General features: G+C 41.2%; 1 protein-coding gene across 1 annotated transcript in view; it reads right to left on the reverse strand.

Moving 5' to 3' along the window:
• The window catches only part of WFDC8 (WAP four-disulfide core domain 8), a 34,833-nt gene extending 25,992 nt beyond the window's left edge, over positions 1-8,841 (reverse strand). The window contains exon 1 of the mRNA XM_070588407.1: positions 8,054-8,841. The gene's annotated coding sequence lies outside the window, so the exon portion shown is untranslated. The remainder of the gene's footprint in view (positions 1-8,053) is intronic.
• Between the last annotated feature and the right edge of the window lie 12,507 nt (positions 8,842-21,348).

Here is a 21,348-nt window from a genome sequence, read left to right on the forward strand (position 1 = left end):
ATCATAAAATTTGTATGAAGCCATGTTTTTAAATCATTGTTTTTTTGCCCACTGAGTTGTTTGAGTTCCCTATATATTTTGGATATTAACCTCTTATCAGATATATGTTTTGCAGATATTTTCTCCCATCCCATAGTTTGCCTTTTAATTTTGTTGATTCCTGATTTTGCCACGCAAAGATTTTTTACTTTGATATATTGCCACTTGTTGATTTTCATTTTTGTTGCTTATTCTTATGGTGTCATATCCAAAAAGTCATTGCCAAGACCAATGTCAAGGAGCTTTTTTCTATGTTTACTTCTTAGAGCTTACAATTTCATGTCTATGTTAAAGTCTTTAATGCATCTTGAGTTGATTTTTCTGTATCTTGTAAGATAGTGGTCTGATTTCATTCTTCTGCATGTAGTCATCAAGTTTTCCCAACACCATTTATTGAAGAAACTGTCCTCTCCCCATTGAGTATTCTTGGCTCCTTTGTCAAATATTAGTTGACTGTATAGGCAAGGATTTATTTCTGGCTTCTTTTTTTTTGGTGAAGAAGATTGTCCCTGAGCTAACATCTGTGCCAATCTTCCTCTACTTTTTGTATATGGGATGCTGCCATAGCATGGCTTGATGAGCAGTGTGTTGTCCCAGGATCCAAACTCGCAAACCCCAGGCCACAGAAGCCAAGCACACAAACTTAACCACTATGCCACCAGGCCTGTCCCTTATTTCGGGCTTCATGATTCTGTTCTACTGATCTATGTGTCTATTTTATGTCAATACCAGACTGTTTCGATTAAAATAGCTTTGTAATATAGTTTGAAATCGGGAAGTGTGATACCTCCAGCTTTGTTCTTTTTTCTCAGAATTGCTTTGTCTCTTCAGGGTGTCTGTGGTTCCATACAAATTTTACAATTGTTTTTTCTATTTCTGTGAAAAATGCCAGTGGAATTTTGGTAGGGATTACATTGAATCTATAGATCTATCCAAAGGATCTATAGATGGCTTTGGGTAGCATGGACATTTTAACAATGTTAATTCTTCCAATCCATGAACATAGGATATTTGTATCATCTTCAATTTCTTTCATCAAAGTCTCATAGTTTTCAGTGTACAGATCTTTCACCTCATTGTTTAAATTATTCCTAAATTATTTATTGTCCTTGATGCCATTGTGAATGGAATTGTTTTCTTTGTTTCTTTTTTAGAGAGTTTGTTGTTAGTGTATAGATGTGCAACTGCTTTCTGTATATTGATTTTCTATCCTAAAAGTTTACTGAATTTGTTTCCTAGTTCTAACAGTTTTTTGGTGATTCTTTAGAATAGTCTATATGTCAGATTATATCATCTGCAAATAGAGAAGATTTTACTTCTTCCTTTCTGTTTGGATGCCTTTTATTTTTATCTTGCCTAATTGTTCTGGCTTGGACTTCCAGTACTATGTTGAATAAATATGTGTAAGATAGGATGAGAGAGGGCACCCTTGTCTTGTTGCTGAACTTAAAAGAAAAGATTTCAACCTTTCACCATTGAATATGATGACAAGCTGTGGGCTTGTCATATTTGGTCTTTATTATATTGAGGTATGTTCCTGCTCTACCCAGTTTGTTGAGGTTTTATCATGAAAGCATGTTGTATTTTGTCAAATGCTTTTTTTGCATCTATTGAGATGATTATATTATTTTTATCTTTTATTCTATTAATATGTTGTATCATATTTATTGATGTATGTGTTGAACCATGCTTGCATCCCAGGCATAAATTCCACTTGGTCATGTTGCAATCTTGAATATGCTGTTGAATTTGGTTTACTAGTATTTTGTTGAGAATTTTTGAATCTATATTCATCAGGGATATTGGCCTGTAGTTTTCTTTTCTTGTAGTGTCCTTCTCTGGCTTTGGCATCAGGGTAATGCTGGCCTCACAAGATGAGTTTGGGAGTTTCACTCCCCTCTATTTTTTGGAGGACTTTGAGAAGAATTGGCATTAATTCTTCTTTAAATGTTTGGTAGAATTTACTAGTGAAATCATCTGATCCTGGGCTTTTCTGTATTGGAAAATTTTTGATTACTGATTCAATTTCCTTCTTGATATTGGTCTGTTCAGATTTTTTATTTCTTCATGATTCAGTCTTGGCGGGTTGAATGTTTCTAGGAATTTACCCATTTCTTCTAGGTTATCCAATTTGTTGTTATATAGTTGTTCGTAGTGGTCTGTTACGATTCTTTGTATTTTTGTAGTATCAATTGTAATGTCACTCTTTCATTTCTGATTTTAATTATTTGTCTTCTCTTATTTTTTCTTACTTAGTCTGGTTAATGGTTTCTCAATTTTGTTTATCTTTTCAAAAAACCAGCTGTTAGTTTCATTAATTCTTTCTATTGTTTCATTTATTTCTGCTCTGATCTTTGTTATTTCCTTCCTTTGCTAACTTTGGGCTTAGTTTGTTCTTCGTTTCTAGTTCCCTGAAGTGTAAAGTTAGGTTGTTTATTTGAGATCTCTCTTTTTCTTAATTTGGGTGTTAATTTCTATAAACTTCTTTCTTAGAACTGCTTTTGCAGCATCCCATAGTTTTTAGTATGTTGTGCTCCCATTTTCATTTATTTCAAGATTTTTTTAATTTCTCTTTTGATTTCTACTTTGACCTATTGTTTGCCCAGGAGTGTGTTAATTTCCACATATTTACTAATTTCCCAGCTTTCCTCATGTTATTGATTTCTGATTTCATACTATTGTAGTCAGAGAAGATATTTGGTATGATTTCAATCTTCTTAAATTTTCTAAGACTTGTTTAGTAACCTATCACATGACCTATACTGGAGAATGTTCCGTGTGCACTTAAAAAGAATGTGTATTCTGCTGCTATTGGATGGAATGTTCTGTACATGTCTGTTAGGTCCATTTGGTCTAAAGTACAGTTCAAGTCCAATGTTTCCTTGTTGATTTTCTGTCTGAATGATCTATCCATTGTTGAAAGTGGGGTACTAAAGTCCCCTACTATTATTGTATTACTGTCTAGTTCTCTTTTCAAATCCATTAGCATTTGTTTAATCTATTTAGGTGCTCCGATATTGGGTGCATATATGTTTGCAATAGACATATCTTCTTGATGAATTGACCTCTTTATCATTATATAAGGACCTTGTTTGTAATTATTACTGTTTTTGGCTTAGTCCATTTTGTAAAAAATATAGCTACACTTACTCTCTTTTGGTTTCCACTTGCATGGAATATCTTTTTCCATCCCTTCACTTTGTGCCTATGTATGCCCTTAAAGCTGATGTGAACCTCTTGTAGACAGCATATAGTTAGCTCTTGTTTTTTTATCCATCCAACCACTATATGCATTTTGATTGGAGAAGTCTATCATTTACATTTAGAGTAATTATTTACAGATAAGCACTTACTAATGCCATCCTATTAATTATTTCCTGAATGTTTTATAGTTCCTTTGCTCCTTCCTTTCTCTCCTGCTGACTTCCTTTGTGAATTGATAATTTTAAATATTGGTACACTTTAATTACCTTCTCTTTATCTTTTGTGATTACTGGAGGTTTTTGCTTTGTGGTTTCCACGAGGATTACATAAAAGATCTTATAGAAATAACAGTCTATTTTATGCTGACAACAATTTAACTTCAATCACATATAAATCTCTACCCTATTACTTCCACCTTTTTAATTTTTGGGTGTCACAATATACATCTTTTTATGTTATGTATTCATTAACAAATCATTGTAACTACAGCTATTTTTCATGCTTTTGTCCTTTAACTTTCATACTAGGGTTAAGTGGTGAACACACCACCGTATTACTGTGTTAGAGTATTCTGAATCTATCTATGTACTTACCTTTACCAGCATGTTGTATATTTTTGTACGTTTTCATGTTACCGATTACTGTCCCTTTATTTCAGCTTGAAGATCTCCTATCAGCATTTCTTGTAAGGCAGGTCTAGTTTGACGAACACCCTCGTCTTTTGTTGGTTAAGGAAAGTCTTTATCTTACCTTCATTTCTGAAGAACAACTTTCCTGGGTAAAGTACTCTTTGTTAGCAGTTTCTTTCTTTCAGCACTTTGGATATACCATCCCATTCTCTCCTGGCCTGAAAAGTGTCTGCTGAGAAATCCACTGATAGCCATACAAGGGTTCCTTTTTATGAAAAAATAATTTTTTTTACTCTTGCTGCTTTTAAAATTTTCTCTTTGTCAAACATGAAAACACGAAGGCCTAAAGATACATGCACCTCTATGTTCATCGCAGCATTATTCACAATAACCAAGACTTGGAAGCAACCTAGGTGCCCATTAAGGGACAAATGGATAAAGAAGATGTGGTATATACACACAATGGAATAGTGCTCAGCCATAAGAAATTATGAAATCTGGCTATTTGTAACAACGTGGATGGATCTTGAGGGTATTACGCTAAGTGAAATAAATCAGAGGGAGAAAGTAAAATACCATATGATCTTACTCAAAAGTAGAAGATAAAAACAATGACAAACAAACACATAGAAACAGAGATTGGTTTAGTGGTTACCAGAGAGGAAGTGGGGAGGGAGGAGGGCGAAAGGGGTGTTCAGGCACACGTGTGTGGTGATGGATGGTAATTAGTCTTTGGGTGGTGAACATGATGTAATCTACACAGAAATTGAAATATATAATGACATACACCTGAAATTTACATAATGTTATAAACCAATGTTACTGCAACAAAAAAAAAGAAACTGAAAAAAAAAAGAAAATAGTTGAAGCCAATTTCTGTGAATTTAGAACTGTCTTGCCATTCTTTCAAGTTACCCAGAATCTTTATGTTCTGTTTTATATTTCTTTGAAGAAATAAGACATTTTTCTTTAATAGCTTATTAAAATGATATTAATATTTAGCATTAATATTAAAAAACCTTTAAAAATGCAGATTACCTTTAAAAAAAATTTTCTCTTTGTCTTTGATTTTAGATGGTTTATAATTATAAGATGTATTGGTGAAGATCATTTTGGACTGAAATTTTGGGGTGACTTATTAACTTCATAAACTTAGCTGTCCAAATCTCTCCAAGGTTTGTGAAGTTCTCAGCCAATATTTCTTTAAATAAACTTTCTTCCTCTTTCTCCCTCTCTTTTCCTTCCAGGACTCCAATGATACATAGATTGTTTCTTTTAATGGTGTATCCGCTTTCCTTTTCCTTTTTTCTTTCTACTCCTCTGATGGAATAGTTTCAATTGATCTGTGTTCTAGCCAGCTGACTCATTCTTCTGCTTGGCCAAGTCTGCTTTTGAAGCTCTCTGTTGAATTTTTCAATTCCATCACTATACTCTTCAGCTCCAAAATATTTTGGTTCTTTTCTATCTCTTTGTCGAACTTCTCATTTTGTTCTTGAATTGTTTTCCTGATATTGTTAAATTGTTTATCTATGTTCTATGACAGCTCTCTAAGCATCTTTAGAACAAATTTGTTCATTATTTCTTGAGCAATTCCTGGATCTCCATTTCTTTGGGGCCATTTACTAGAGGTTTGCTGTATGTCTTTTGTGGAGTCGTGTTTCCTTGATTCTTCATGATCTCTGTAGCCTTGCTTAGATGTCTGAGCATTTGAAGAAGCAGTCAACACTTCCATACTTTACTGACTGACTACAATAAGGGAAGACTTTCACCTGCAGGTGGGAGCATACTAGAGCGTGTTGTGACCCTGGGTCTAGTGGTGCAGGATGTCAAGCAGGGGCATATGGCAGCACCAGGTCCAGAGGAGCATGATGTCTCTTTGGCTCAGGCTGACAGAATTCACAGCATCAACAACTGTGTGGCCCTTGTGAGTACTTCGGGGGGGCCGGAGTGGCTTCAAGGGCTGTTGTGATCCTCAGCAGCACCTCCAGGTCCAGCAGTTAGGGACCAGGGCAGGCAGTGTTGGTGGCCAGAGCTGGTGGTGTGCACACTCTTGGCTGCAGGGGCTGGCTGGAGGTGCCTGTGCAGTGGTAGGCACCAGTTGCAGACACATACATAGTGGGGGTGGGGCAGGGCATGCAGCAAGTGCAGGAGCCAACTATGGGCTCATTGGAAGCTGCAGGGACCCTGGCGGTGGGAATGCACAACCGTGGCTGCTGGGTCTTGTCATGGGCACATGGCATTGGAAGCCTGTGATTGTTATTGAAAGCCTGGGTTTGGGCCAGGGGTGTGCAGTTGCACAGCTGGAGGGGCTATCTGCAGACGAGTGCAGTGGTGCAGGCTGGTGACTAGAGACACATCCTGAGCCTGGACCACAAGCAGCTGCAGGGACCCTAGCTGTCCGCGTGCTTTCCTGTGGCTTCACAATCTCCCCCGGGGTGTGTGCACTGCAGTGGAGGCCTGTCATGGGCGTCAGGCTGGTAGCATGCAAGTGCACAGATGGAGGGGCCAGCCCCAAGCATGCACACTGTGGTGATGGTCAGCTGTGGGGGTCTAGGTTGGCATTTTGCAGTCACACAGCCACAGAGGCCTGGACTGGCTACCAATACGGTTTCTGGGCTCCAGTTGGAGTAGGGGGTAAGGAGTAGGGAGGGACTAAGATGTCTGGTTCAGTGACTGTGAATACCTGTGGGGCAAAATCTAGTGACATCTTCAGGGGTCTGTGGTGGCTATGCTGGCCATTAGTTTCTTCAGTGGTGGAATCTGCTGGGTTTGTCTGCAGAGAAGTTCACTGTTTATCACAATCACTCCTACTGTGTATCACAATCACTCCTACTGTGTGGCTGCTACCGGTAGGCCCTGGTTTTCTTCCTTTTTCCTACCTGTGTCTATTTCTCAGTTTTGCTGGTTTGGGTGGGGTGAAACAGAAACCCCAAAAGGCTGAGAACTTGTCCCCTCCTCCCGCTCTTCCTTTCCTAGTGAAAGGAATTCTTTCTAACTGGGAGGTTTCCTCTTGGTGCTGAGCAACGCTGGCCTAGGGGATAGGGTGATGCAGGCAAAATGTAGCTGTTCTTCCTTCTCATGGGGTTATTCTCAGGGGTTTTGTTCCAGTGTGTTGCTTAAATGGACTCTAGACTCTCCCGGAGCTGTTTTTGCTCCTAGATAGCTGTCTAATTGTTGATATTTGTTGGAGGACAGAGGTTGGGGTCTCCTATGTCACCATTTTGTTGGCATCACTCTGTATCCACATATTTTGGTACGCCAGATTTTCATTTATCAGTTAAAAATATTTTCTGTTTCCTATTGTGATTTCATTTTGATCATGGTTCCTTAGAATTGTTTTGCTTAATTTTTAATTAATGGAAAATTTTTATAGCTATTTTATTTACTTCTAGCTTATTTCCACAGTGGTCAGTTTGATTTCAATTTATTGACATTTGTTGAGACATTTTTTAAATGTCCCACGTGCTCTGGAAAAGAATGTATATTCCACAGTAATTCTGAATTCGTTTCCAGATAAGTTGATTGGTTACTTTTTTATTTATTGACAGTTGTTCAAATCTTCTGTAGCCTTGCTAAGTTTTTTTTTTTTTTTTTTTTGTATTATTCTATCAGTTACTGAGAGAAGTGTGTTAAAATTGTCTGCTGGTCAGCCGTGCTTCTGACAATGGCAGGCCAGTTTACTTGGGACCGATCCTTCCAGTAAAGCTAGAATGAGACCCCCCTGGAGGACTCCCAGTCCACACCTTTGGATACCAGTCACCTCCCACTTCTGCAGCTTCCAGAGTGGGTTAGCTCTAGGCTTTGAAGCAAGGCAACCAACTGCAAAGGCTCAGAGTGTTCCTTGGTGTACCTGGGGGTGAAGGACAATGTCCTATCTGCCAGGTGGCTCCAGAGTTTTTTCTCAACTGCTTCTCATTTCTAATTGCTCAGCAGGAAACAGTTCATTGGTTTTGTCCTAAGGCAATCACCCCTTGCTCATCCAGGAGAACACTAAGGATCTGTCCTCCTTTGCCCATCTCAGTTAACGCTGTCTCTGGACAGTGCCCCTCCCCGACCCTATTCCCCACTGGAACCCCTACTTCAAGCACATCTCCAGCCTCTGACATAGATGTGTTTCAGGAGACTCAAGTACAGAGGTGTTTGGAGAATGAAGTCTGTGTATCCGTTTGTCTTCAACTTACTGAGTGAACTCAGGTGGGTTCAGCCTGTGAACAGTCTTCCCTATTGGTTCTCCTTGCTAATTTTAGCAAACGATACCTGTGCCTACAGGTTTTGTGGGTATAACAGAGACCAGAAAGGAAAATCAGAAAAGGCAAACTATAACATGCCACGGACCTAGAGCTTAATAGCAAATTCCTGATCCAAGCTTGTTTGCAACTTCATCTGTTGTTGCTAGGGGCAGGGGGAAGATAAGGTGTCAACTTTTCATTTCCTTCAAGTTCCCTTTCCTCCCCTCTGCTCCCAATTCTATATTTAATCCTGTCAAGGAGGAAAATAACTGTCACTCTGAGCTATACACTTCCTCTCCATCCCTCAAGGTAGGACCAATCATCTCTTCTTCCAGGAAGCCTGATACCACAACCCATAGCAACCCCTGTCTTCTATACTTTAACGCACTGCCTGTATGTCCCATTGGTCCCTTCTTGTCATGCCCCATCCTGGTTTCTACTTGTCTGGATCATAAGACTTAACTCTTCCTTGAGCTATATGCCAACAGATAGAGTTAGTGACACCTCTACTCACATGGAGTGGCCCTTGCCACAAGCCTGGGCACGTGGTAAGTTCTCTGAAGGATGCTTTTTCTTTGTAGGAGTACTTACATTCGAAATCCCTGTAGACCCCAAATGATTGAATAAAGAATGGTAACAAATTAGGCATTGTCTGGGAAGAGAACTTAGGGAGGCCAATGGCATTTCCTTTCGATTCTAGACGATTGGTGCCGTCACCTTCAGGGAAGATTATACCTCCATGGATTAGTTAAAAGGAGAGGAAGCTTTCGGGGAACTACTAGAATCACAGGCCTGAAATAATGGGAGAAAGGCTGCATCAAGTTATGCGAGTCTCAGAGGGACAAGGTTTTCTGTAGCCATAAAAACATCCCACACATTAGCAGTTTTCCCCAGCTATATTAGTCCATGAACAAAGAGTAGAGTTCAGAAGTTCTGCTAAGGAGATCAAGCCTCTAAAGGGTGAGAAGGCAAGGAGATCCAAACTGGAGGCAGGCATTGGGGGGTTAGGTAAAAGATTAGGGACAGCGAATGGAACTGGGACTATAGAAGAAGAAACAGAGGTTCTAGGTTACTGTCACAGCTTATTTGTCAAGGAATTGAGCCTGAAAATATAATAGTTCAGGGAAGAGAGTTGGCAGGTAGGAGAGACATTGGCTGGGTCCACTCCCCTATCCACAGCTGGGGCAAGAAGACAATTCTACTGAAGGTCATGTAGCATTCTTCCAAGGCCTCCCAGGTATTCTCCAACTCTCACCGGCGGTTCAAGGGCTCAACAGTGGACATGATGTTGCTGATTTTATTGTTCCTACTGCTGCTTCCTGGAAGAGAGAAGGGGTAGGTATTCAGTAGCCACACAGTCTAGAGAAGCACATTTCTTTAAGTGTAACAGATCCGTCCAAACCCTGGAGGAGGATGTTTTCTGTTGTTTAGGAGATATCCACTCAAGGCTTCTCTTAGGATATTTTAAGTCCAATGAGCAAAGAGACTTAAATGTCAGACCTCCTAGAGTTTGGATAAATCAGTTAAGCCTGCAAGTGGAAAGTGGGGGCTCCGAGGTTTGGATGAAGAGGCAGGGGTCCCCAGGCTGGATTGGATACTGGGACTGAGGAGGCATAGTCTCCTGCTGTCTGTCTGCCCACAGTTTGGGAGGCCATAGTCTTTGAGAACCAAATGCCAAGGGAAAGGTGTTTCTTAGATCCTACCAGTTTCTTTGAGAAGCATGCAGACATTTCCACAGAAGGCCCTGCAGCAACGATGACCAATTTGACATTCCGAGTGTAACTGACAATTGGTGACACAATGCTCGTCTGTGGGAATCTTTGGGCAGGGTTTCAATTTCAGCTTTGGAAAAACTGAGAAGGAATATGGTGGCCTTTTTGGTTCCTGGAGTCAAGATCCAGCTCCCACCCTCTAACCAACCCACCTACCCTGAAGGTACTCCCATGGAATTTAAACTCACAGAACCTGAGTCCTGAAACCCAATTCTCAGAACAAAGGGTGCCAAGACACCTTCTAGTCTCCCACTCCTGTTTCAAAGGGTGGGAGGAACTGAGTCACAGAGCAGGGAAAGAAACTGCCTTGCACCTCCACTGCTCTGCCCCTGGCTGAGATGGCCCTCCAAACCTCGCTCTTCCCCCTGGAAACCTTTATCACTAGTTATTAACCCACTACTCTGCCCTCAATTCTGCTGATTTCAGAGTCCAGAGTGCTAAATATTACACGATGGAACCCACTTAAATTCTGCTGATTTCAATTTTTACCCCACTGGTTCCAAACTTGTCTTCACCAAGCATGCATTTTATTTCTCCTCCCCATGCCCGATGTTCTGAAATACTCAAGTCCCTAAACAAAGGGCGTATTTCAAGAAATAATTAATAGGCTTTTTCCAGTTTGGTGCTCATCCTTGGAACTCCTAACTGAGGACATAAATTCCTGCTAGCTCAAGCTAGGCACCCTCCACACTGGCTCTGAACCCTGTGAAGCTTTCAACCGCAAATGTCCTCCTGGACAAAAACACCATGTGGCCACTACAGCCCCCACAACACACATCAAACGTTCTGTTACCTGTAGTGTCAGGAGACCCTCAAGTTTCAGAACTAAACATTCAGCTTTCCTTGAGTATCCTGGCTTAAAAAAGGAGCCAATGTTTTTATATCTGCCAGCCCCTGGTTCCTCCCTGCAATTGGACTAGGAAAGATCCTTTTGTTTTCTACCCAACTTCGCCTTGAAGCCCAGCCAGAATACCTACTGTAAATTGGAAATTCAACTAAAGAATCAATTCTTTCCTTCCAGTTTCCTGACGCTGGCAGGATCCCCAAGCAGTAGAGTGTCAGCAGCTGGAGAACCAACCACTTCATGATGTTGGCTCTGAGTGTCTGAGCATGAGCTTGGGAGGAGCCCCAGGATTTCACCAGGTTCAGCTGGGGGAAGAGAAGAGTTTCAGGGTGCAGAGCCAGGAGAACACGTGACTGCTCTCTAACTACCCCATCCAGTTCTGCTTCCTCTCCTTCTCTGTCCACCACTCCTTGGCTGGGCATTGGTGCCTCATGAGATACTTTCCTTCTCTTATACTTTATATTCCTCTCATTGCAGAAACGAATTCTCTGTAATTTTAAAATTTTTTCCTTTAGAAATTTGAAAAACAGAAAAGTACAAAGAAATTTAATAAGGTATTATCAGCTATCCACACCTAGATAGATACCAGTATCATTTATTTGTCATGAAAGATACCTTTAAACTCCCCAATAAAAAATATATATACACATTTATTATATAAGCATTTTTCTGGGTTTTGTTTTTGTTTTGAGGAAGATTAGCCCTGACCTAACGTCTGCGTGCATCTTCCTCCATCTTATATGTGGGACACCTGCCACGACATGGCTTTGTAAGTGGTGCATAGGTCCGGGGGTTGGGAGGTGGCCTGCCAAAGTGGAGAGCCTGAACTTAACCACTATGCCACCGGGTTGCCCCCTATTTTACTGCATTTTTAAAGCGACTTAAGAATATCAGTAAATATAAGTAAATTGAAATTTGAAAATCATCAGAGACTTTTAAAAATTGACCACAAAAATTGAAGTGGAACAACTTTTTCTAAGTCTAAATTTCCCCAAAGTTTTCTGTGTTTCACAATAATTAGCTCCTAAATGATACCAGCATATTCCATTTTTTAAGCATACTTAATTTAAATTTTCTATAGATATATCAACTTTATATCACTCAGTTTCATTAAAGTGATTTTCAGGAGTGACATCAGCAAGATAGCTGAACAAGACGCCCCTGCTGGAATCCCCCCCCCATCCCTGCACAACAACAATCTGGCATCCACCCAAGAAGAAAAGCACCTTTCTGGGAGCTGTGGGGTCCAACACCCTACACCCAGGGATCCTGGGAGGAGTTTCACCCAGGAGTTGGGTGATAGGCATACAGACCTCGGTCCCGGCATAGGACCCTGAAGTGGCCTGTGAACTGGCTCTAGCCCCACTTGGCCACAGTCCAGGAGCCACTGGAAAACACTCGTTTAGATGATCACTCACAGATGAGAGACCCTTTGTGGAAGACCTGGAGTCCAACAGAGAAGTTCCATCACATTGTTGGAACAAAAAAAAATACAAGTTTTGATGCATTGGCGAGGTTAAGAGAAAGAGTTTGACTTTACCTGCATCACCTCGATTCAGATTTTTCAAAAAATATGCTAGGGAACTGTGCAGGCAAAAACATTTAAGTTACCTGTGAATCCAGTCAAGAGGATGTATAGTCACTGAGTCGTCATTCAGTTTGTTTCATGCTCACGTTGTTTAAACATATTGTGCATTGTTGGTATCATCTCCCTCACATTACTAAGTACAAATATCTTCTGTGAAAATTAAAACCTTGTGAATAAAGTGCATGAGCCAAAGAGGACTAGAAAAGCATATAATATTAGAAGAAAAATCGTAAGTATTCAGCATATTGAGAATGATGAACTCATAAAAGATATAAGCTTTGCCACATACATGTTTTCATGTCTTGTGCATGATTCTTCTATGCACAAGAAAATAAATTATGAAAGTTCTTAAGGCTCTACTTAAGTCACTGGAGCATGGCATAACATTTTTGAATGCTAGAGACAATATGTATATAGATTGATAACCACAATCAATGTGGGAGGGGATCGAGCACCAGGTTGATACAGCAGATGGTGTTGACCATCTTCAAATATCTCAAGAAGAATGCAATGGAGGAAGGAGACAGTTCTGTGAAGAAGTTGAATTTCAAAGACTCTGGAATAGTTTCGAGGGATTGAAGGACTGTGAAAAATTGCTTAATTTACATATATAACATAAAGAAATCAATAAAAGCAAGGTTCAACTGCTCATTTAACAAGTTCTCAACCACATCCACATTCCCATCTTCAGAGACACTTAGTGCCTTCAGTTACTGAGACTTTTTGTGCTTCTTTGGCTTAATTCAGCTGCCTTTCCAGTCCTCACCCTAGCCCTGCCCAAGACTCAATACAATACAGACATATTCTCCAGGCAGTTTGGTTTTACCTCTTCCAGTTTAGTAAGATACTTACTAATTTATCTATTGCTTTCCAGTTTTCAATTTCTTGAAATTGCTTATTTACTATGTTTCCTCTCCTGTTCTCTTTGACCTTGTGTCTTAATGTTTCTTATCAAATCATTTTAGTGAGGTTTATTTGCAAGCAGAGATAAACACATTTTAGTAGGCAGAATAACGGCTCTCTCTAAAGATGCTCATGTCCTCACCCCTGGAACCTGTGACTACATCACCTTACATGGTAAAGGGGATTTGCAGGTGTGATTAAGGGTAGGGGCCTTGAGCTGGGGAAACAGGTGGGCCCAATGTAATCATGAGTCCTTCAAAGCAGGGAACCTTTCCTAGCTGAAGTGGGTTAGAGAGATGAGACAGGAGGCGAGAGTCAAAGTGTGAGAAAGACTCAACTTGCCATTGGAGAGATCTTGTCAAGATGGCAGCATAGGTGAACTCTGAACTCACCTCCTCCCACAAACACAACTGAAAACTCCCACAAACACAAGCTGAAAACTCTTCTTGGAAAAATTACCCCAGGGAAAGAACTGAAAACTGGATAAAAAGAACCCCCACAACAAGGGTCAGTTCTGACTGAGGCAGAAGAGGCAGAAATTCCTTCTGGAGAGAAAAAAACCATCTTTGCCAGGAACAGAGCTTCACAGTGAGCCAGGCAGGAGCCACCCTAAGGTATGCAGCCCTCTGTAGAGAAGTGGGGACCTTAGCAGGGGCATATTATTGCAGTAAGCACCCTTCAGACTCAGCACAACTGAGACTAGTGTCATACTATCTGGCGTCACTGTCTACTAACTACAATGGGGAATACCCCCAGAAAAGCTATCCACATAAGTGGAATAAAGCCAGCTCTTAAAGGACCCAGGCAAAAATTCACCCATCTCAGAGAGCAACCTAAAATCACCAGAAAGAAAGGTGCACAGTCCTTTAGTGAAAAGAGACTCACCTGGTAGGCTCTGGGTGCATCTCGTTGAGAGGTGAGACCTCTCCAGAGACAGAGACATTGGTGGTGGCCCTTGTTGTGACCTAGTACAGGCTTGCTGACACAGATGCTGGGAGATGCCATTGGAGTTCTTCCCCTGGCCTGTTAGCCCAGGGGTCTGCCACACCCACTAGAGTGCAGATTTAATCCAGTTCAGCTAGGGCAGGCAGCCTGCCCTAGGGACTGGCCCCACCCAACAGCAAGCCCTCAGGCAACTTTTCAGCCTGAATAGACTGGGTACCTGGATCCTCTACAGGCAAGAAAGTTTGTCCACCTCTGTGGGGCAGGGCCTGTGTGAGGACCAGGTTAACTGTTGGGGGTGGTGGTGGAGAGGTGGAGACCTCTGCAGTGGGGTGACTGGGTATGCTCCAGGGGGTCAGGAAGTGTGCATGGGCCAGGACAAGTGTTGATGGTGTGTGTGGACCTGTGGGGGTTGGGGCTTATCAGTGGCAGAATACCTGTGCTTCTTAAACAGCCACAAAAGGTATTGGCCCCACCTTCCAAAGCCTGAAACAATTGGGTGATCCTGTGCCTGGGGCCAGCCCCACTCGGCTGCAATCCTAAGAGATCTGACAACAGCTTGCAGGCCAGAGGCCTACAGTAATTGTAAGCCACTGGACCTAGCAACCAGCTACACTGGGTGCTTACTCATTTAATGGGAAAGATACAACAGGAGTGTGCTATTAGACCTTGTAGCCAACGGTGCTGGGGCTCCTCAAACCTGATTTACAAACAGCCAGCCAGGGAGGGAAAGCCTAGACTCCCTGGGTTCCTGTAGTAAGAGCAACCCTGCCACAGCAGAAGGACACAAGTAACCCACACAGGGGTCACTCCTGGAACATTTGGACTATGATGAGAGGGAAGCACACTGCTGGGCCTCAAAAGGCATCTCTTACATAAGGCCACTTCTCTAAGCTCAGGAGACATAGCTGACTCACCTAGTACATAGATATAAGTAGAGAAAGAGGCATAATGAGGAGGCAAAGGAATGCATTCCAAGCAAGGGAACAGGACAAAATCCAGAAAAAGAACTAAATGAAACAGAAATAAGCAATCTACCTGACAAAGAGTTCAAACAAAAACTCATAAGGATGCTCACTGATCTTGGGAGAAGACTAGATGAACACAGTGAGAATGTCAACAAAAAATTGGAAAATATAAAAAAGAACCAATCAGAAATGAAGAATACAATACTGGAAATGAAACATTCACTAGAGGGACTCAATAGCAGAGTAGATGATACAGAAGAATGGATCAGCAAGCTGGGCGAAAGACTAGAGGAAATTACCAAGCTGAACAGATAAAAGAAAAAAGAATTAAAAAGAATGAGGACAGTCTAAGGGACCTCTGGGACAATATCAAGTGCACTAACATTTGTATCATAGGTGTCCCAGAAAGAGAAGAGAGAGACAAAGGGGCAGAGAATCTGTTTGAAGAAATAATAGCTGAAAACTTTCCTAACCTAAGGAAGGAAACAGACATCCAAATACAGGAAGCACAAAAAGCACCAAACAAGGTAAACCCAAAGAGGCCCACATCAAGACACATTATAATTAAAACATCCAAAATTAAAGATAAAGAGAGAACCCTAAAAGCTGCAAGAGAAAGGCAAGTGACATACAAAGCAAAGCCCATAAGGCTATCAGCTGACTTCTCAGCTGAAACCCTACAGGTGAGAAGAGAATGGAATGACGTATTTAAAGTGCTAAAAGGAAAAATCCTACAGCCAAGAATACTCTATCCATCAAGGTTATCATTCAGAATGGAAAGAGAGATAAAGAGTTTCCTAGACAAGCAAAAATTCAAGGAGTTTATCATGGAGAAATCAGTTCTACAAGAAATGCTGAAGGGACTTATTTAAGTGGGAAAGAGAAGACCACAAATAAGGATAAGAAAATTATCCAAAAAAAAAACAAAAAACAAAATAAAACCCAAACAGGCAATACAACCAGTGGTAAAGGCAAAAATACAGTAAAGGTAGTAGATCAACTACCTATGAAGATATTATGAAGGTTAAAAGAGAAAAGTACTAAAATTACGTATTTCAATGATAAGAGGGTAATGGATAGACATATACAAAATAAGAGATAAGATATGATTTCAAAAACATAAAATGTGGGAGGAGGGGAGTAAAAGAGAAGAGCTTTTAGAAAGAAGTCTCACTAAAGAGACTGTCAACTCCATATAGATTGCTATGTACGTAGAATATTATATGTGAACCTCAGGGTAATCAGAAACCAGAAACCTATAATAAATAAACAAGTAAGTAAGAGGAAAGAAATCAAACATATTACTAAAGAAATCCATCAACTCGCCATTGTTGGCTCTGAAGATGGAGGGACAGAGCCACTAGCCAAGGAATTTGAGTGGGTTCCAAAAGCTGAAAACAGCCTGCAGCTGACAGCCTGGAAAGAAATGGAGATCTGTCATGTAACTTCAAGGAACTGAATTCTGAAGCAGCCCTGCTGACGTTTTTTTTAATCTGATGAGACCGGTGTCTCACTCCTGACCTACAGAAGTGTAAAATAATAATTTGTGTTGTTTAAGCTACTAAATTTATGGTGATTTGTTCCAGCAGCAATAGAAAACAAATATGTTCATATTCAAATATCCCATTTAACTGTAGGTCTGCTTTCTGTTTTGGAATTTCCAAACATATCTAGATGTTTCTGTTTCTATCCTAATCCACTCCAGTGTTCTGCCTCCCACCAACTGGTGAGATGTTTGTAACTTTTGCAGTAAACAAAAACTGTTCTTTAGTTATTTAGCTTTATTCCTAACTCTAAGGTTATTGTATAAACTCCATACACTTGACAGTCAAAGCCAAGTCTTTGTCATTTCAAACACAAGACAAAAACCGAAAAACAACTTTTCTCTCTCAAGTACCAGTAATAGCGTTCAAAACCTCGAACCCATGAACGTGACTCTGCTCTCACTGGTTTGTTTTGTGATCCCTTTTCCCTGGGGAAATAAACCTCAGCCTCATGTCCTAGTTTCATGGGGGAAAGGGCTTGATGAAAAAAAGGAATTGCAGAGAATGAAAAAAAATAACTGGATTAATATTCCGGAAATGCTACACTACAATGTCATTTTTATTATTAACACCACAGAGTCTTTCCTCCTCCAGTTTTAAGGAATAGTCTGTTCCATTTTCCTCTAGTTTTGCTATGGTTTGAATTTTCTTACTTTGATTTAAATTTTTAACCTGTCTTGAAGTTTATACTTGGGTGAGGGGACTATCTAATATCTTTCTTAGTCCTTGTGGGTCGTGAGGTGCCCCTGAAAATGGAAGCCCCATACCAAGGACAGTGGAGCAGAAAGGTGAAGGGGCCTTGATCTTCCACAGCTTTGTCTTCATACTTGTTCTGGAATCCTGAATCTCATGCTTGGAAAAAAATTAACCTCTTATTTAAGCCACTATTTTCTTTGCTGCTGTTGTTATATGTAGTCAAAACTAATCCAAACTGATATATCAGCCAAACTCTATGTTAAATGTAAGGGTAGAATGAAGGCATGAGAAGTCTCAAAATTTTTATTTATTTATTTTCTTATTTATTTCTCAGGTAACCTCTCTCAAGATGCTCCTGTAGGGTGTGTATTACCAAAATGAGGTTGTTAAGAATGAGGGAGAGGTAGGAGCTAGGAAACAGGATATCTAATCTGGGAGAAGGTGAAATACTGCTATGATGGTGAAGGGCAATCCTCACTGACACTGCATCATGGGCCGGGAGCACAGCTCAGACACACTGGAGCGGGAGGCTGGAGAACATTAGGAGTCCCCACGGAAGAAAAGTAACTACTTACAGGATGCGTAAGATGAGCTGATGAAGTTGAGTGTGCATTCTTTGGCTCTACCACCTTACTACCAGTATCCTCCTATTTCTGTCCCAAGTAGAAAGGGAACTAGAAGAAGTAACCAAAAGTGTACAGTTCTGATGTTTTGATTGTCAAGGAACTAATTGTCCCCCTAAAACTGGCTGCCTCTTCGGAATGCATCAGATGAACTGGATAAAATCCCTTCAAATGTTCAAAGGGAGGAAAAACAGATGTCTTTAAATAAGAAAAAAAAAGTCAAAACTCAAGATTTAAGCAATTGCTTACCTGGGGCCCCAGCCAACTATCAGTGGCTGATGGAGAGAAAAAGAGAGGTGGGTGAATCAGATGAACTCTTTCATCTTGAAAATATAATTGCTTTAGGCAGGACTATGGAGGAACACAAGGAATGTTTCCTCATGCTGCTGGATTGTCATTTGTCTGAGTATGTGCATTTGAAGTTATCTGTCATTTAATGTCAAATCTGATAGGTCCCAATAAACTATCTTAGGCATATATTATTGCAGCAAGAGATAAGGATAGATCCTGCAGAAAGCTCTTTCTTCCTGCCTGACCTTGTCCATCAACTTTGAAGATATCTGGAAATTCAAAGCTAATAAGCAAGACTTGACTAAGATTTCTCCATGCTTATCAAGTGCTTCAGTGAATTGATCCAATGTTATCAGGCCTTACACAAGGGCATTTTAGGGAACAAAATTGGCTTTGATTTCATGCCCTCTTGAGCTCCTTGGAATTTGTTGGGGGAGGGAGGTAGTGTGGACAGGCTGATTGGACTTCAGTAACCATTTTGTTTAAAGCTCCTTTTCTAGAATTTGCTATTTTAGGCATCAAGCTATTTATCTCATACACTGATGCCAATTTTGAGGGTCTTAGGATCACTCTACACCCAGAATTGTTCCATGTCAGGAGAAAGAAGCCCATTGCATTAACCAGTCACAATCCAACTGAAATATAGTCTTAATACCCTATTCACAAATACATCTTTCAGGAACTAATGAGGCCAATAGGTTTGAGTTCAGGGGTATATGTATGGGGCATTTTTCTAAATTAAACCTGACAATTGTCTTAGGCAGGGCAACCAACCATTCCAGTTTGCCCAGGACTGAGGGGGTTCCCTGGATGTGAGACTTTTAGTGCTAAAACCAGGAAAATCTCAACAAACCACAATGACTTGGTCACCCTAGTCTTAGATCAGGTTTCCTAGAAGCAGACCTGAGACAGGATCTCAGGTGCGTGTGAGGGAGTGCCCTTCACAAGGTAATGCCCTTCAGCGAAAATGTCTAAGGGAGTGAGGGAAGCAGAATATGGCAGGGACTGAGCAAGGATGCGATCTCAGGTAAAGTCCACCTTCGGCCTCAGACAAAGCTCTAGAGTGTATATCTCTCTACAGAGTTGTCCCACCTGGAGGCAAAGGAGTCAGGCTCTGTATCCCTGTAGTAGGCTCCATCACCCCAAGAGGCAGGCATATCTAGCTGAGGCGACTCCCAGCAACTGAGAGGAATTAGCTGGGGAAGGTTGCAGGTGTACACCGTTAACCACAGCACTAGCAGGAGCTGAAAGATGGGTGTCTGATCAGAGTACCAAGAGTGTCTTCTACGGTAACTCATTGACATATACACTTGGTGCCGCTGGGCAAAAGTGATGGGTTATGCTAACAGGTGATAATCTCAGCATTTACTACCACTTCAGTGTCAGTAACAAAGATGTTGGTGTTCTCTCCACAGCCCATCCTTCAGGTTAGGCTTAACATTAACCACCATGACAAGGAAGGACAATATGGGCTTCATATCTTCTTCAGTGGGTGGCACAGATGAAAGTTCAGTGATGCTCAGTCTACACAATCCATAACCCTTGTGTTCTGTCTCTATGTGTCTGGCAGAAGGGCAGTGCTGTCTGTGTGTCCACTTTTCTTTTTTCTTTTTTCTTTTTTTTTGCTGAGGAAGATTCACCCTGAGCTAACATCTGTTGCCAACCTTCTTTTTTTTGCCTGAGGAAGATTTGCCCTGATCTAACATCTGTGCCAATCTTCCTCTTTTCTTTTTTTTTTTTTTTCAGTATGTGGGTTGCCGCCACAGCATAGGTCCATGCCTGGGAACGAAACCTGGGCCACTGAAGTGGAGCGCGCTGAACTTAACCACTAGGCCACGGGCCCTGTGTGTCCACATTTTACTGACCCCTTTGGTGCCCTTCCACTTATCCGTGGCAATTATTCTTTTGTTAATATTGGCCAAGCAACATCTCTCCCTTCCACCTCTCATGACCCAGACTTGGCAGATGAAGGCATGAATGAGAAACGATATTGAAGGGGAGCAGAATTTGTCATCCCAAAATACACCTCTTTGGCATAAGGACTATTCTAGCCTGGTTATTTTTAAGAAGGTGCAGACACAGGAGAAGCTCTGAAAACTGAGCAAAAGTTACTCTTTTGTAAGAGACATTTACATTTATAAGGGAAATCTCCATTTGTAAGGGTGTCCTCTTCTCTGTACCAGGAAGAGAAGGATGACTCTAAATCTCTAGAAACTCTTTGTCACTGGAGAAGGCAATAACTTAAAACTGCATAACAACCTTACCCTTGTTACTGTGCCTTTCAGAGTAACCTCCCATAAATGACCTTTCCCTTCCCCCAACATCTTTTTTTTTTCTTTTTTTTTGCTGAGGAAGATTAGCTCTAAGCTAACGTCTGTGCCAATCTTCTTCTATTTTACATGTGAGTTGCTGCCACAGCATGGCTGATGAGTGATGTAGGTCTGCACCTGGGAACGGAAGCCATGAACCTGGGCTGCCAGAGCAGAGCATGCCAAACTTAACCACTAGGCCATGGGGCTGGCCCCCCAACATTTTTTATCTCCAGCTGAAGATGGTACTTAGGTGAGGACTTGGACATTTCAGGGAGTTACTCAGTTTTCCTGGATATCTCCCACGTACACAGGAAGAATAAATGTTGTTAAACTCCTGTTTGTTTTTCTCCTGCTAATCTGTCTTTTATTGCAGGGGGCAATGATCTCAGCCAAAACCTAGAAGGGTAGAGGAGAAATTGTTTTTCCTCCCTCACAATATCAAGGATACCCCAGAGGACAACCCTTTCCTCCCCTAGTCCTTCCTGTGGGGGTTCCTAACGTTTTTTCTTCTTTACTTTTTTTGTCAGGAAGAAATAACCACTTTCACTCAAAAGAGCTCCAAGTCCTTCCTATACCTGAAGGTCAGTACAAAGTCCCACTCCTGAGGGACGTTTACTGAGCCCCTGGGCCATTGTCCCTTCTCATTGCTCTGAGCGCTAGGACAGTGGCCAGTGTTCTGTTAGGCCTTAGTCCCTTGCCTGGCCTTGGTCTTTGCTGCATCACATTCCAAAGCCTTTCCTTGGGCTATCCAGTTGGTAAGTGTG

Source organism: Equus przewalskii, chromosome 21, assembly GCF_037783145.1.
Source record: "Equus przewalskii isolate Varuska chromosome 21, EquPr2, whole genome shotgun sequence".
In the NCBI taxonomy this organism is placed as follows: Eukaryota; Metazoa; Chordata; class Mammalia; order Perissodactyla; family Equidae; genus Equus; species Equus przewalskii.